General features: G+C 39.2%; 1 long non-coding RNA gene across 1 annotated transcript; it reads left to right on the top strand.

Annotated features, from left to right (window-relative positions):
- The first annotated feature begins 137 nt into the window (after positions 1 to 137).
- On the top strand, positions 138 to 14019 carry LOC122217098. Its single transcript, XR_006201287.1, has 3 exons — positions 138 to 267; positions 2455 to 2509; positions 13876 to 14019. It is a non-coding gene; the product is annotated as an uncharacterized LOC122217098 (long non-coding RNA).
- Positions 14020 to 15865: the final 1846 nt, after the last annotated feature.

The following is a 15865-nucleotide window of genomic DNA, read 5'->3' as shown; positions in this document are numbered from 1 at the left end:
GCTCTGACCGGCCACCGCCGTCAGCGCCGCTGCTGACCGGGCGGTGTCGCAGCCTTCTCTGACGTCAGCGCGCCGCGGCGGGCCCCGCCCCTCGCCTTCTTTAGGGCGGGGCTGGATGGGCCTGGGTTGGTGCGACGCGAGGAAGGATGTGCTCCTGGGCTGGCGGCTCGGAGCCGGTCGTTCAGGCAGCTTCAGGCTCGCGGGACGGAGGCGGCTGAGTCTGTACTCATCGGTGAGAAGAGCGCAGAACTGTGCAGGCGAATACAGGTGGTGTTTTCTTCAAGGGGAAAAGAAAAGTGTCCATTGGAAGAAAAATAAGAACAAGAGCTAACTCTGCTCCGTTTACTTTATGCCTAGAATCTCACACATAGCATTAGAAGGGACTCTGGAAGTTTAAGTAGCTGAAAATAGAGGAAAGATGATGCACAGGGAACATTTACCAAAATCGAGCATTACACTAAGCCATAAAGAAACCCCTAGCACGTTCAGAACACTGAAACCACAGGGTATGTTCTCTGACCACAATAGAATTGCAGTAGAAATAAACAAGAAAACTAAAAATTCCCAAATGTCTGAAATGGAACAAACACTTGTAAGTATTTCATGGGTTTGATGAAGAAATTACAGTGGAAAGGAGGAAATCTACTGAACTGAATGATAAAGATGGAACAGAGCCAAACTTGGGGTGCAGCTAATACAGTGCTTAGAGGAAAAGCTACAGCTTTCTTTGTTTCTGGCAGTGAATTATGATGCAAATGATTTTCCTTTCTTTTTTTTTTTTTTTTTGTTTCTTTATTTTATTATTTTTTTTAACAGCAACAGGGCAGAACGGTTTTGCATTCCTATATGTAGCATCCTTAGCCTATTATTTGGCATACAATAATCACTTGTGATTTCTAATATTTATTTATTATTATTATGTTAGTAATATTAGCTGGTGTTTGGGAAACAGTGTGGCTTAGTGATTAAGTTCGGAGCTTTGAAGCTCTACCTGGATTTGAATTCTTGTTCAGCCATTTACTAGCTATGTGCCCTTGTGTAAGTGCTTAACCTCTTTGTGTCTCAGTTTCCTTATTGGTAAAACAGGGATAATAGCAGTACTTTATGTTGTGAGGATTAAATGAGTGAATCCATGTAACAGAAAAGTGCCAGGCATATTGTTAGCACCCAACAAATGTTGGCCATTATTAGAGTTCAAGTGAAGGTATATTAGTAGGTAAAACTGGAAAGATAAATTGAAGTATATCCTAAATGGACTTAATGTCATGCAAAGGCATTCTTTCAGCCATGGAGCTAAAATTAATGTTTGAGAGCTAACTGTGTGCCCAGTACATTATCTTTATTGAAGCTTACTATGTGCAGGAATGCTTATTTCCTAACGGAGGAAGTTCATGTCTGAGAATGCCTGTCACTCCCATTGACCCCTTCTGGGAAGCTCCTTCTGCATGTATTCTTGCTGGTATCACATGACACTAACTTGTGGTTACTGCTGACCCAAAGGTGGATAAGTGATCCATGAGGTGTCCTGACACAAATGTCCATACAAAAGCAATGGTAATTAGCTTGTCCAATTAGTTTGTTTTTGGGAATTTGACCTGGACATGTGGGAAGGAAGTCTATAGCCTGGTATTTGAAAACAGAAGTAGAAAGATGCTCAGAGATGATCAGAGATTGAGAAAGAATCTGAGTTATGGTAATAATGGGACACTGGAGTGAAGAACTAAGAATGGTAGCTGCTTTGACTGTCAACAATGTACCCATGAAACCTGTTGCAAAATGACTTCTATACTGGCTTAAATAATTTATAACCCATTTCAGTTTTTTCTAATTCATTAATCTGGTTTAATTTTTAAATAAGCACTCTTTGATATCAAGCACTTAAAAAAACCCAGTTATGAAACTTGAGAGAGCTTTTTCACTGACGTCTGTAAGACCATGGAAGCAGGAGCAACATTGCTTTGGGGCATATCTAACATGATAACACAAAAGGGAGAAGTCACAGTTATGCATAGATAGCCATGGAATTTTGGCACGTTGAGGGATCTGGCTGTTTAGTCATGGTGCTTGACAGAGAATTAAGCGGTCTGGTAGAGGAATAACATCTGGTGGGGTCTCCAGCACCTGGAGGGATCAAGAGCATCATGTAGCAGGAGAACTCGGTGCCACTGAAGTGACAGGTTGGGGAACTGAGCCACCTAGTAAGAGATAGTGAGAAAATGGCAATGCCCCATCATGAGCACCTGTGAGACGCATCTTGCATTTTAAAGACACTTGTGTGTGTGTGTGTGTGGGGGGGGTGGGGTGGCGAGAGTGTTCTCAAGGATCTGGAAGCTCTACATTCTCACATGGGCCCAAGAGCAAGGAAACTTTGAATTTTTACTGTGTCAGTGAGTCAATCTGTACTTTACAGGCATATGCAGTTTGGGAGAACTTGGGATATGCCTTGTTTTATAGGATGAGTTTTAGTGAGCTGGGATGGAGAGACATGGGACCTGCATGGAGCATTTGGGTGAGTGAGATATTTTTTCCTTACCTTTCCTCCTTCCCTCCTTCCTGTATACCCTTTTTGCATTTTACAACTGTAACAGTGTTGGAGTGAGACTTGCAGGTATTGATATGGACACAACATGGAAATTTACACTTAACGAGTTCCAACTATATGCCACACATTTTCCTAGACACCAAGAAAACAAAGGTGAATAAGACGTCTTTTGCATATCTCAGCAGCATTGATATTTTGACCACTCCTTCACCTTAAACTCTCTTTTCTGGACTTTTGGGACATCCCTCACCTGGATTTTTTTCCTGACCTTTCTGGCTTGTCCATGCCAGGGACCTTTGATACCTGCTATTTCTCTACCTGATCTTTAAGCCAGAGTGTTTTTCAGGATTCTTTCTTCAGTTTTTTTTTTTTTAATATTCTATTTTTATTCTGTGTATTTTCATGGCTTCAGCTACTATCTTTAAGCTGATGCCTCTCAAATCTGCAGTTTCAGGCCAGATATCCCTTTCGGGCATCTGGGTTCACATATAGAACTGGATATAGAAAACCTGAAATAATAAAAATGAACTCATTACCTTTTCTCATAAATCTGTTTTTCATCCCATATCCTCATTCACTCAGCATCTTAAGCATCAGAGTTTTTTCCTCCCCAGCCCCATTTTATCAATACCCCCCTTGTTGTCCTTCCCCATCACTTTAACCAGTTCCTCACCAGTGATGCCAACTCCCCTACCTCATTAAGCTGGTCTGAAGAAATATGAACAACAAAGAGTTCATCAATTTAACTATACCCTCTTTAATCCTTTGCTCGAGTTTCTGAAGAAAATGACAAAATAGCATGGATTGGTGTCACTACAAATTCAGCTTGCAGTCTCTGGGGAACTTCCAACACTACTTTGGCTATTTTCAACATTCACTGAATACCTTATGCTCCCCACCTGCCACCTGCATCAGCAGATAACCTTCTTCCTATTTCACAGAGAAAATAGAGAACAGAGAGTGGGAACTTCCTCACCTTTCTGCTGTTAGCACTCCATCTCTAAGCTCACCACAAATTCTTTGTTTCCTTTCCATTGTCTCAGTAGAAATGACCACTTTCAGCCTCCTACGTAAGGTCAACCTGCTACCTATTTTTTGTATCATATTCCCTTTAGTATCTTTATGGATTTTGCTCTGTCAATTACTCTTCTCTCAGATGTATCTCCAACATTCGCCTCTCTATATTTTCTCTCCTTTTGCTGCATAAACATGTTCAAATCTCATTCATTTTAAAGCAAACAAGCAAAGAGAGAAAACCTCTCTCTTTGCCCTATGTCATTCTAAACCTATAGATAGCTGTCTCTCCTTCCATTCTCAGTCACACTTCTAGACACAGGAGTCTTCATTTATTGTTCCTGTTTCTAATTTTCCTTTCTTATCTCACTGCAATCTAACTTTTGTTCTAAGGTTCTATTGAAGCTTCTTCTGCCAGTAACGCTAAACTCAATGGACGCTGTTTTTTTTTAAACACCTCTTAATTTTAAAATGAAAATACAAGAATAAACAAATAAACCACAACAAAATGGACTTTGCCAGCCACACCAGTATCCCCTTCATGTACCTCATACCACTCACAGTCTTTAACCTTCCTCTAAAAGTAGTGAATACCCTGACTATTAATTGCAAAAGTCAAAAGTTACCCCCTAGTGTTTGATTTTTTTTTTAATGTTTTTTTAACGTTTATTTATTTTTGAGACAGGGAGAGACAGAGCATGAATGGGGGAGGGTCAGAGAGAGGGAGACACAGAATCTGAAACAGGCTCCAGGCTCTGAGCTGTCAGCACAGAGCCCGACGTGGGGCTCGAACTCACGGACCGTGAGATCATGACCTGAACCGAAGTCGGCCACTTAACCGACTGAGCCACCCAGGTGCCCCATGATTTTTTTTTAATCCAAGTGTGTATCCCTTGACATGGTAGTTTGTCTGCCCATTTTTTTTTTTTAAACTTGATCTATCTTTTTAAGTCCTTTTTTAAATGTATAGATTTTCTTCCATTCCTTTCATTGCTTACAACTTATCTGTGAAAGAACTCATAAAGTTTCTCATAGTCTATATTCTGCTAGAATCATGATACAGTTCCATATGTTACTCTGTCCTCTGTGTTTTCTGCAAATTGGTAGTGGGATCCAGAGGTTTGATCACATTCCTGTTTGATCCTTTTGGCAAGACTATAGGTGGTAAAGTGTTCTTTCATGTGGAGACACATAATGGCTGGTTTCTGTTCTTCCTTGATGTTACCAACCAGTGATGTGCCTAGATCCATTAATTCATGGTGGTTGCAAAATAGTGATAATAAACTTTTGTCATTTTGTTTCCATATGTTAACTGGAATGATTTTCATAAGGAGATACTCCTCATCTACTGTTTGGTTACCTAGTAGTATAGTTCAAATAGGGAAAACAAGATAATTGATTCTTTTATTTACCTAAGTCTCAAGAGAGCAAGCTGGTTCCCTGTCATCTTCACAAGGACCAATTCAACTGAAAAAATTACTTTGAACTCATGAGTTCAAAGATATTTGATCATTTCCAATTCATTGTTCATTTCTTCATTCATGCTGAAATTTTTAAATTTTTGGTCAGTGGGAACCTCGTCAAACTGGCTCCTAAGTTCTGATGACATGACCTCAGTAGTCTTTAATGGCTCTTTCTTTCTGGTCCTGGATCATCATGTGAATTTACTGCTCCAGATTTAGAATTTATAATCAATCACTTCTCCCCAAAGCCCTCAATGAATAGCTTTCAAAAGGTGTATTCAAGTCCTAAATTCTGGTACCTCTGAATGTGACTATATGGAAATAGGGTCTTCACAAATATAATTAAGTTTAAGATCTGTAGATCTTCCTAGATTTAGGATGGACCTTAAATTCAATAACTGGTAGGTATCCTTATAAGACAAAGAAGAGGAAGATTTTAGACATGCAGGCACAGAAGATCATGTAAAGACAGAGGTCCAGAGGAAGGCATGTAAAATGTTAGAAGAGTAGCCTGGTTTCTCCTTGCTGCTTAAAATGTGAATCAGTGAAGAGATGAATGGGAGGAAGGAACTGTTAAGTAAAAAGATTCAAGCCCCTGATGATTTGGGAGTTCTCACACTATCCAGATCAAAAAGGATGCTAAAATTATGAAGTTCATTGTTGGAAAAGCATGCTCTAGAGAAAGGGTGAAGGATGTAGCTGGGAAACCTTTTGCTCTAAAAAATTAGGCTTGTGACTTACAGATTTATTCATCAGGAGCCAGGAAGAGAGATGAAATGATCCAGGAAAGATATGTGGAGACCCTCTCTTGTCTAATGGAGTAGACCTCCATGACATACGTAGGTGGACCACAAGGTTTTTGAAAGTGTAGCATTAGCAAAAACACTGACATCTTGGACTGAAGGGGACAGAGAGAGACAAAATGAGGGAAGGATGTTGGTCTTTCAAGATTCTACAGGCAGAAAATTGGCTGATAGAGTTACTTGGCTGCAAACATGTGTTACCCTTTGAGAAAAAGAATGTCTCCACGGGCAGAGCCCCAGTGGCACAGAGGCTGGAAAGGCCCCATCACAGGCTCAGAGGCAGAGCATTGGGCTATAGAGGATTATGTTCAGGCCTTGAAATCTAAAGGAATTCATCCTCCTGGATTTGGAACTTGCTTGGGACTGGTGACCTCCTTATTCCTTCCAATAGCTCTCTTTTGCAGGGGGAATGCCTTTCTTGTACCTGTCCCACCACTGTATTTTGGAAGCAGATAATTTGTTTTCTAGTTTCAAAGAACTACAGATGGAGAGGAATTTTGTCTCAGGACGGATCACACCCACAGTCTCATTCATACCTAATTTTAATGTGATTTGGGATTAGTGGACCGATGATATTTAGATAAGATTTTAGAGTTGATGCTGTAATTGGTTGAGACTTGGGACTGTTGTTGTGGAGTGCATGTATTTTGTATGCTGGATAGACATGAATTTTAGGGGGCAGACTCTAGTGGGGTGAATGGTGGACCCCCAAAACATACATCCTTCTGGAACCTTTGAATGTGACCTTAGTTGAAAAAATGGTCTTTGCAGATGCAATTAAATTAAAGGACTCAAGAGGAGGTCATTTTGGATTGAGGCCCCAAGTCCAATGATATGTTTCTCTGTAAGAGATAGAAGAGAGTGAGACAGACGTACACAAGAGTCCGTGTGAAGACAGAGGTGGAGATTGGGGTTACACTGTCAGAAGCGAAGGAAAATCTGAAGGCACCAGAAGTTTGGAGGAGACAAGGAATAATTCTCCCCTAGAGATTTCACAGGGAATGTGGTCCTGCTGACACTTTGATTTCCGGCTTCTGGCTTCTAGAACTATGAGAGAATAAATTTCTGCTGTTTTAAACCACAGAATTTGTGGTAATTTGTTACAGCTGCCCTAGGAATCTAATACAGCCCTGGTATTTTTTAATGGGAAATAGTATTTCAAGACAATAATCTGGGTGGTAGATATACTCGTTGAAATATTTATATTAAAGATTAGAGACCATACGAGTTCATACTGATATTTCCAATTAACAGTTCAGCACTACAGGGTTTTCACTGAAAACTCTGGTTATTAAGACTGCTTAGGCAATCCTCTAATCTGATTGAATTAGAACATCACATAATTGCTTGTTTTATGCTGCATTATACACACAATATCAGATTATAATACTGATTACCACCACCAATTATGATGACTGACAACTTATTTTTTTGCATTTCCTATGTCCATTCTTGCTTCCCTTCCTTTTTGCTTTTGTAATTGTAGCTATATCTACACTATCAGATCATACAGCCATTATATACAATATGTAATATATGTTATATACTATTATATAATATACATGTTATATATAGTATATATTATATATTATGTGTATGTATGTTATATATAATATAGTATGTTTATTCCAATCTCTCTTTAACCTGCATTTCTTTCTACATTTAGTTAATACAGTGAGTCCTTATGTTAATGTTCTGGTCATTTTAGTTGTCTGCTACTTGTTCTTAATGAAATTCATTGGAAAAGACTTGTGGGAACAATATTCTCAGAGTTTCTGTGTATTAATAAGAGTTTGTCTGAGTCCTTCCTATATAAAGGTTAGTTTTGTGTATATAATGTCCTTAACTTACTTACATGTTCTTTCCTTGAGTATCTTTTTTTAAAAAAATATTTTTTGTTTATTTATTTTTGAGAGAGAGACAGAGAGACAGAGTGTGAGAGAGGGAGGGGCAGAGAGAGGGAGACACTGAATCTGAAGCAGGATCGGGGCTCTGAGCTGTCAGTACAGAGCCTGATGCATGGCTCAAATCCATGAACCATGAGATCATGACCTGAGCTGAAGTCAGAAGCTTAACTGACTGAGCCACCCAGGTGCTTCATCTTTTCTTGAATATCTTAAATATATTAATCCATTTTTTTAAAAATGTTTTTTAATTTATTTTTAGAGAGAGTGAGAGTGCACAAGGTGGGGGAAAGGCAGAGAGAGAGGAAGGAGAGAATCCTAAGCAGGTGTTGCATTGTCAGCACTGGGCCTAATGCAGGGCTTGATCTCATGAACTGTGAGATCATGACCTGAGATAAAATCGAATCAAGAGTCAGACACTTAACTGACTGAGCCACCCAGGTGCCCCATAATTTGACTATTGTTGATAGCATTGCTATAAACATTGGGGTTCATATGCCCCTTGAAATCAGCATTTTTGTATCGTTTGTATAGACTCCTAGTAGTGCAATTGGTGGGTCAGAGGGTAGTTCTATTTTTATTTTTTTGAGGAACCTCCACACTGTTTTCTAGAGTGGCTGCACCAGTTTGCATTCCCACCAACAGTGCAAGAGGGTTCCTCTTTCTCTGCATTCTTGCCAACATCTGTTGTTTCCTGAGTTGTTCATTTTAGCTATTCTGACAGGTGTGAGGTGGTATCTCATTGTGGTTTTGATTTGTATTTCCCTGATAATGAGTGATGTTGAGCATCTTTTCATGTGTCTGTTAGCCATCTGGATGTCTTCTTTGGAAAAGTGCCTATTCATGTCTCCTGGTCATTAATTCACTGGATTATTTGTTTTAAGAGTGTTGAGTTTGATAAATTCTTTATGGATTTGGAATACTCACCCTTTATCCAATAGGTCATTTGCAAATGTCTTCTCCCATTCCATTGGTTACTTTTTAGTTTTGTTGTTGTTTCTTTTGCTGTGCAGAAACTTTTATTTTTATGAAGTCCCAATAGTTTATTTTTGCTTTTGTTTCCCTTGCTTCTGGAGACATGTCTCATAAGAAGTTGCTGCAACCAAGGTCAAAGAGGTTGTTGCATGTTTTCTTCCTTAGGATTTGGTGGTTTCCTGTCTTACATTTAAGTCTTTCATCCATTTTGAATTTAGTTTTTGTGTGGTGTAAGAAAGTGGTCCAGTTTCATTCTTCTGCACATTGCTGTCCAGTTTTCCCAACACCATTTGCTGACGAGACTGTCTTTTTTCTACAGGATATTCTTTACTGCTTTGTTGAAGATTAGTGGCCATACATTTGTGGGTCCATTTCTGGGTTCTCTATTCTGTTCCATAGATCTCTGTTGTTTGTTTTTGTGCCAGCACCATACTGTCTTGATGATTATAGCTTTGTAATACAGCTTGAAGTCTGTACTACCCAAATCAATGTACACATTCAATGCAATCCCTACCAAATACCACCAGCATTGTTCACAGAGCTAGAACAGACAGTTATGAAATTTGTATGGAACCAGAAAAGACCCTGAATAGCCAAAATAATGTTGAAAAAGAAAACCAAATCTGGAGGCATCACAATTCCAGACTTAGAGAGTCCATCTTAAGTGTTTATAAGGGCTAGAATGCTCGAGCCCTTCTAGGTCATACCCCATACCTCTTACATTCCCTGGATTGGACAAAAATCCCTCCTAGTTTCAACTGTGGCTCTCAATTTATTCTGCATCCTTTCCAATGAATACTTTTTGGCTATTATGAAGTTCTCCTGTTCTCAGGTCTGTCAGATGCCCCGTGGCTTTCCTCTGCTTTCTCCTTCACGTATACTAGTAAAAGTATGCAAGTCTTACGATTTGCTCATATTTTGAGATTTTATTTTATCTATTTAGTTTTAGAAACTTTTTCTCATGTATTTTTTGTTTTGCTTTTTAGCTTTTCTATTTCTGTGTAAGGATTGCAGAAAACCCAGAATCTGTGTTGTGACCACCATCAGCATCTTCTCTGAGTCTTTTTAGTCCTTATTTTACTGACTCATCTGCAATGCTTATTTACTGACCACTTTTCCTTTCTTTTCTTCCTTGGTTTCAATAACCATGCTCTCCTGGTTTTCTTAGCATACTATTTTAGTCTCTTTTGTGGTAACTTTTTTTGTCCATCTTGTAAATATCCATGTCCTTAAGGGTTCTGCTCTTGATCTGTTTTTCTTCTCTACATACTGTAATTTGACTGTAATCTTCTTGATTCTGTGGTTTAATTTCCACATATATGCTAGTGATTCCCAAATTTCCTTCCTGAGCTATACACCTAAATATTGAGTTTCCTATTAGATATTTCTCCTTGTCTCTCGTGACCATCAGACTCAGGAACATATCAAACGAAGTCCAAAAATTTTCTCTTCAATTCTTGTTTCACCTTTTTTAATGGATAGCATCACCATCTAGTTAGAAATTGAGGAGTCATGTAAGGTAGGAGGTGGAAAATAAGTACAACTCATTTGCTAATCCTTATGGATAAGTAGTGGCTCCCTTGGGAGAGCTGATTTGAGATGTGAAGAGTATGATTGTTAATAAGGATGTCTGCTCTGGGCTGGGAGGTAGCATCCTAGTTCCACTCATTTGCAACTGTGCGCTATAGATTCTTCCCTCACCTTCCCTTCTCATGTTTAAACAATCAGTATGTGCTGTTGGAGTCCCTCTCCATTAAGTCTCTCAAGACCACCCCCTTTCTTCACTTCTTTTGTCACTGCTGTAGTTTAAATCCTGATCATATCTCACTAGCTACTTCTGGTCCACACCTTCAACTCAATCTAGTCTCTACCCTTATGCCCTTTAAAATCTAAATGTTATTTATTGCTATAAACAAACAGAGAGACAAGCCTGTAATGTCTGGCTGTACCCTTCAGGATATACTTCATGTCCTTTTAAATAATGTATCCTCAGGACCTAGACCTTGCCTTTGGATTGCAGTGAACCCTGTCTGTCTCTGCTCCTTTACCCACAACACAAATGACGTACTGAACTACTCAGAGTTTCCTGAATGCACCACATTATTTCCAATCTCCTTTGCACAGTCTTTTCCCTTTCTTGGAATGCCTTTCACCCTTTCTCTCCTTTCTGTTCCAGGATAACTTCCACTAATCCTGCAACATCACTTTTTCTGGGAAAGTTTTCATATCCCTTATTCCAGTTAGAGGTTAGTACTTTTCCTCTGTGTCCCCCTGGCATCTGGGCAAACTATAGAATTGAATTTACCACACTCCAGTGGAATTGCCTTTTTCCCCCCATGTTTTTAGTGTCCTTTAAGGAGTCTTTTTTTTTTAATTTTTTTTTTTAAGTTTATTTATTTTTGAGACAGAGAGAGACAGAGCATGAACGGGGGAGGGTCAGAGAGAGAGGGAGACACAGAATCAGAAGCAGGCTCCAGGCTCTGAGCCATCAACCCAGAGCCCGACGCGGGGCTCGAACTCACAGACCGCGAGATCGTGACCTGAGCCGAAGTCGGACGCTCAACCGACTGAGCCACCCAGGCGCCCCTAAGGAGTCTTTTTAAAAAAATTTTTAATGTTTATTTATTTATTTTGAGAAAGAGACAATGTGAGCAGTAGAGGAGTAGAGAGAGAAAGGGAGTGACAGAGAGAATCCCAAGCAGGCTCTGCACTGTCAGTGCAGAGCCCTACATGGGGCTTGAACTCACAAAACGGTGAGATCATGACCTGAGCCAAAACCAAGAGTCAGATGCTTAACCGACTGAGCCACCCAGGTGCCCCAAGGAGTCTTTATTCTGTTTGTAGTTCCAGTACTCTAGGTGTTCTTTTTTTTTTTTTTTTTTTTTTTTTAGTAAACTTTTATTTTGAGGCCATTGTAGACTCCCATGCAATTGTTAGAAATAATAGAGAGAGATCCCTTGTACCCTTTGCCAAGTTTCCTCCAGTGGTGACACTGGAGTCCAGTAACACAACCATGATGTTGACACTGATATGGCCCAGATACGGAGTGTTTCCATCAGCACAGGATCCTTCCTGTTGTACTCTTATAGCCATCCCTACTTCACTCTTACTCTCATTCCCTTCTTATTCCCTGGCAACTATTCACCTGTTCTCCATTTGTATGATTTTGTCATTTCAAGAATGTTACATAAATGGAATCATACAGTGTATAACCTTTTGGAATGGATCTTTTCCATTCAGGATAATTACCTAGAAATTCATCCACGATGTGTGTATGACTAGTTCATTCTTTTTTTTTTTATTGCTTAATAGTGTTCCATGATATGAATATGCCACCATTTGTTTAACCAGCCACCTGTTGAAGGACATCTGGGTTATTCCAGTTTGGGGCTATTATAAATGTTATTGCTATGAACAGTAGTATGCAGGTTTTTGTGCAAACATAATTTTTCATTTATTTGGAGTAAATGTCCCAAAATGCAATTGTGGGGTCATGGTTATATGGCAATTTCATGCTTGTGTTTAGTTTTATATGGAACACCAAGCTACTTTATAATTATTTGTTCAGCAACAAATAATGTTGCATCAAAACCCTTAGAGTGAATATCTGGATCAAATCTATTTTTATTAATTGCACAGCCAATCATATTAGCCACAAGCATGATATTCTAAACACACTGAAACATACTACAGAGCAGAAATCAATAAGGCTTAAATGTGGTAATCTTCTTCATTACTTTAGGAGTTGGAGTTTTTTAGCCTAAACTGTTTATAGCAATGGTGAGGTTTGATTTCTCACAAATGATATACAGACACTACACTATAGTTTTTAATCTCCAAATGGCTGCACATTGAAAATTATATTTTAAAGCCCCCATGCATGTTAAACGTAGTTTGTTAACCACTAATGTACATTCAAGATGTAACCATAAGTCCTTTCATTTTTTTTTCTATTTCTTTAGAAAATAATTTATAGAAAATAATTTTTATTTTAGCGCTCTACTGGAGTGTTTGCCTTGGTAGTATTGTCTCATTTTGATACCAAGTATGTCCATTTGAAATTCGCACCCAGCACTTAGAAGAAGGTCCTTCAGGAATTGTGGAAGGAGCATGTGCTCTAGACTCAGATGACATGAGGCTGAAACTGAACAAGTTACAGAATCTCTTCTGGCCTTATTTTCTCATCTACTAGATGAGGATTATTCTACAAGTGGTTTTTTAAAAAATATTTTTATTTACTTTTGAGACTGAGAGAGCGAGGGAGAGGCAGGCAGAGGATCCAAAGCAGGCTCTTTGCTGATAGCAGAGAGCCTGACACGGGGCTTGAACTCACAAATCATGAGATCATGACCTGAGCCGAAGTTGGACTCTCAACCCACTGAGCCACCCAGGCGTCCCTTGATGAGGATTATTCTAAACCACATACATGACATGACAGGGCAGTCAAGAGGATTGAATAAAGTAACATATACAAAGTGCCTAACATGAAAAGACACCAGTAATGTTCAATGCCTTTCTCCTACAGCATTTGTAATTTCCTGAGAAATAAATTCCCAAGGTCTGTTTATACATTTTGTTCATGTTTTTAGTGGGTTGTGAGAATATTTCCTTGTCAGGAAACTTGTTAGGAAACCAATCAAATCCAAGGAAATATTCAAGGATAGTTGGTGCAGACTGCCAGTAGGCTTTCTTAAGATCAGAGGCAGATAGTAATATAAAGAAAAACAATTTCTACCCCACTGAAAACTTTGACTTCTTGGGACACAAACCATATCTTCTTATTTCTTATGTTTTGGGAATGAATATATGTCCACTAAAATTCAGTTCAGCTAAGTGAAGGAATTGTGTTTCTTAATTTGGACTCATTTATTTTTATTTTTAATAATTAAATGCTATCAAAAACAAGATCACCGCTGACAGAGCCCAAACTTCTAAAGAAACACCAACTTGCAGAATGGCCAAGAGCCCACAGATCAAGAACTACTTGCAGAGATCACCTCCTGACAAGCAGGGATACTAGCTTATTAATCATCTTGTGTCTAATTTGAACTTGTAAAATTGAGAAAGAGAAGTAGTAGTGTTACCATCTGGCTATTTGCTATTTAAAATTTGGAAAAATATGCATAACAGATAAAAAATGCCAGTTAATGTAATTTTGCATTTTTCAATGGCAGTTTTGGATTTCTAGAGGGAACTTCTTTATGTCAGAGAGAAGAATGAGAAGAGACATTTCCCAGGAATTTGAAGGAGCTACTCTACAGTAAAAGGTGATTGGATATATGTTCTTCAACTCTACTGAGGCGAGTAAGGAAAAAGTTTTAAACAATGGGATAAAACCAAAAAACCGAGGTTGGCTCTGCTTTATGGAAGAGGTACCTTAGTGGTGAAGAACGGCCATGCCATAAGGCTTGGCCAAACTCCGAATAACATCTCCATTGGTCTGACACTAAGGTCTGAATGATAATCATGTCTTCAGAGAGGCCCTGTTCAAATGTGTCAAGTTACCTTGGTGATATGATGCATTAGCAGTTGGCATAGAATAGTTTACCAGATTGGCTAGATGCTGCCTACATTGGAACCCTGGGCAAAAAGCACAAGCAGTTTAGTTTTGCTGGGAGTGAGAAAGATTATGGGAGTTTTCTGGCATACAGTATTTATAAGGAAGAAGAAATGAGGAGCTGAATAAAGAGGTGAGAGACGGGAAAGGCGGCAGGAACACCTGGGGTCTTGCAGCCTCAGCAGACTGTAAACTCTTCAAGGACCGGAAATGGATCTGGTTCACCGTTATACTTAGGTTTCATAACAGTACCTGGAACATAGGTGCACAACAAAGGTTTATTGAACAGGTGAAAGAATGTGTGTTCTCAATGCGTGGGTGGTGTCTATTCTCAAAGGAGAACTAGGGGAGCTTTCTAAACTAAATTTATATACTTAACTAAGTTTGCCTAAGTAAGTAAGTTACTTACTTTTAACTAAGTTGGCTCTACTGAAGATTGTGGGAGGCTGTAGAATTTCTTTCTATAAGGTCTTTAAAAACAAGATAGATTCTTATCTGTCTGGAAGTGTTCCTGTGAAAAACAGAAGATGGATCTGAGTAATTAAAATAACCTCTGGCCGCCTGGGTGGCGCAGTCGGTTAAGCGTCCGACTTCAGCCAGGTCACGATCTCGCGGTCCGTGAGTTCGAGCCCCGCGTCAGGCTCTGGGCTGATGGCTCAGAGCCTGGAGCCTGTTTCCGATTCTGTGTCTCCCTCTCTCTCTGCCCCTTCCCCCGTTCATGCTCTGTCTCTCTCTGTCCCAAAAATAAATAAACGTTGAAAAAAAAAGAAATTAAAAAAAAAAAAAAAAAGACCTTAGCTAAAATAACCTCTGGCCTTTTTCTTCCTTGGGCTTGTTTTTTTTGTTTTTGTTTTTAATTTCAAGAAATTCAGTGTAAAAGTACATACTATCACCATCACGCGAGCAACAATAACCATTTGTTGAGAGTTTAGTGTATGCCAGGCAAAGTGCTGAGTGTGTAATCTATGCACTGATGAATTGTTTGATTTTTGGGAATGCCTGTGGCTTTTACCATGTAGCAACACAGTACTCCTGCAGATGTCACTCTTTTCCTGCACAATGCTACCCCTTGAGACCTTCACTGGAGCCTTACAATGAGATAGGGCTGAGAAAGAAGTGATTTTAAAGTCAGTGTACCAAGGTTTAAAAAAAAAAAATCAGCATTGTCTACATTTGAATCTAAGTTCCTAAATAAGAATCAGCCTTCCCATTAGGAAGTTATATATAAAAAATTTTCTCAAAATAGAAAACTCAGTGGTCAAGTTCACATACTTTTTAAGTGGCTTTAGCATTTTACCTTCATCTTTAGCATAACAGAATATAATTTTTGTCCTATTTTCTTCAGGAACACTGAAACAAAGAATTTTTTTGAAAGGCGATCTTCCCCTCCCCTGTGTTCCATTTTGTACCATCCTCTTTATCTCATTTCTGACTTTTTCCCCTCTTTTGCTGGTGTGGTGTGACTACGCTTGGGGAAATGGTCACAGCTGACAGGTTCCTGTGTGGAGGCACAACTCATCAGTCTTCTTTCCATCTGGACCTCAGCTTTTCCTTCCAGCTTGTGGCCATAGCTGACCCCTAGTGTACAGCCCTTCAAAAACATGCAG

This window comes from Panthera leo, chromosome B1 (assembly GCF_018350215.1).
Source record: "Panthera leo isolate Ple1 chromosome B1, P.leo_Ple1_pat1.1, whole genome shotgun sequence".
In the NCBI taxonomy this organism is placed as follows: domain Eukaryota; kingdom Metazoa; phylum Chordata; class Mammalia; order Carnivora; family Felidae; genus Panthera; species Panthera leo.
Note: the sequence above shows the minus strand (reverse complement) of the source record. Positions and strands in the feature narration are given on the sequence as shown.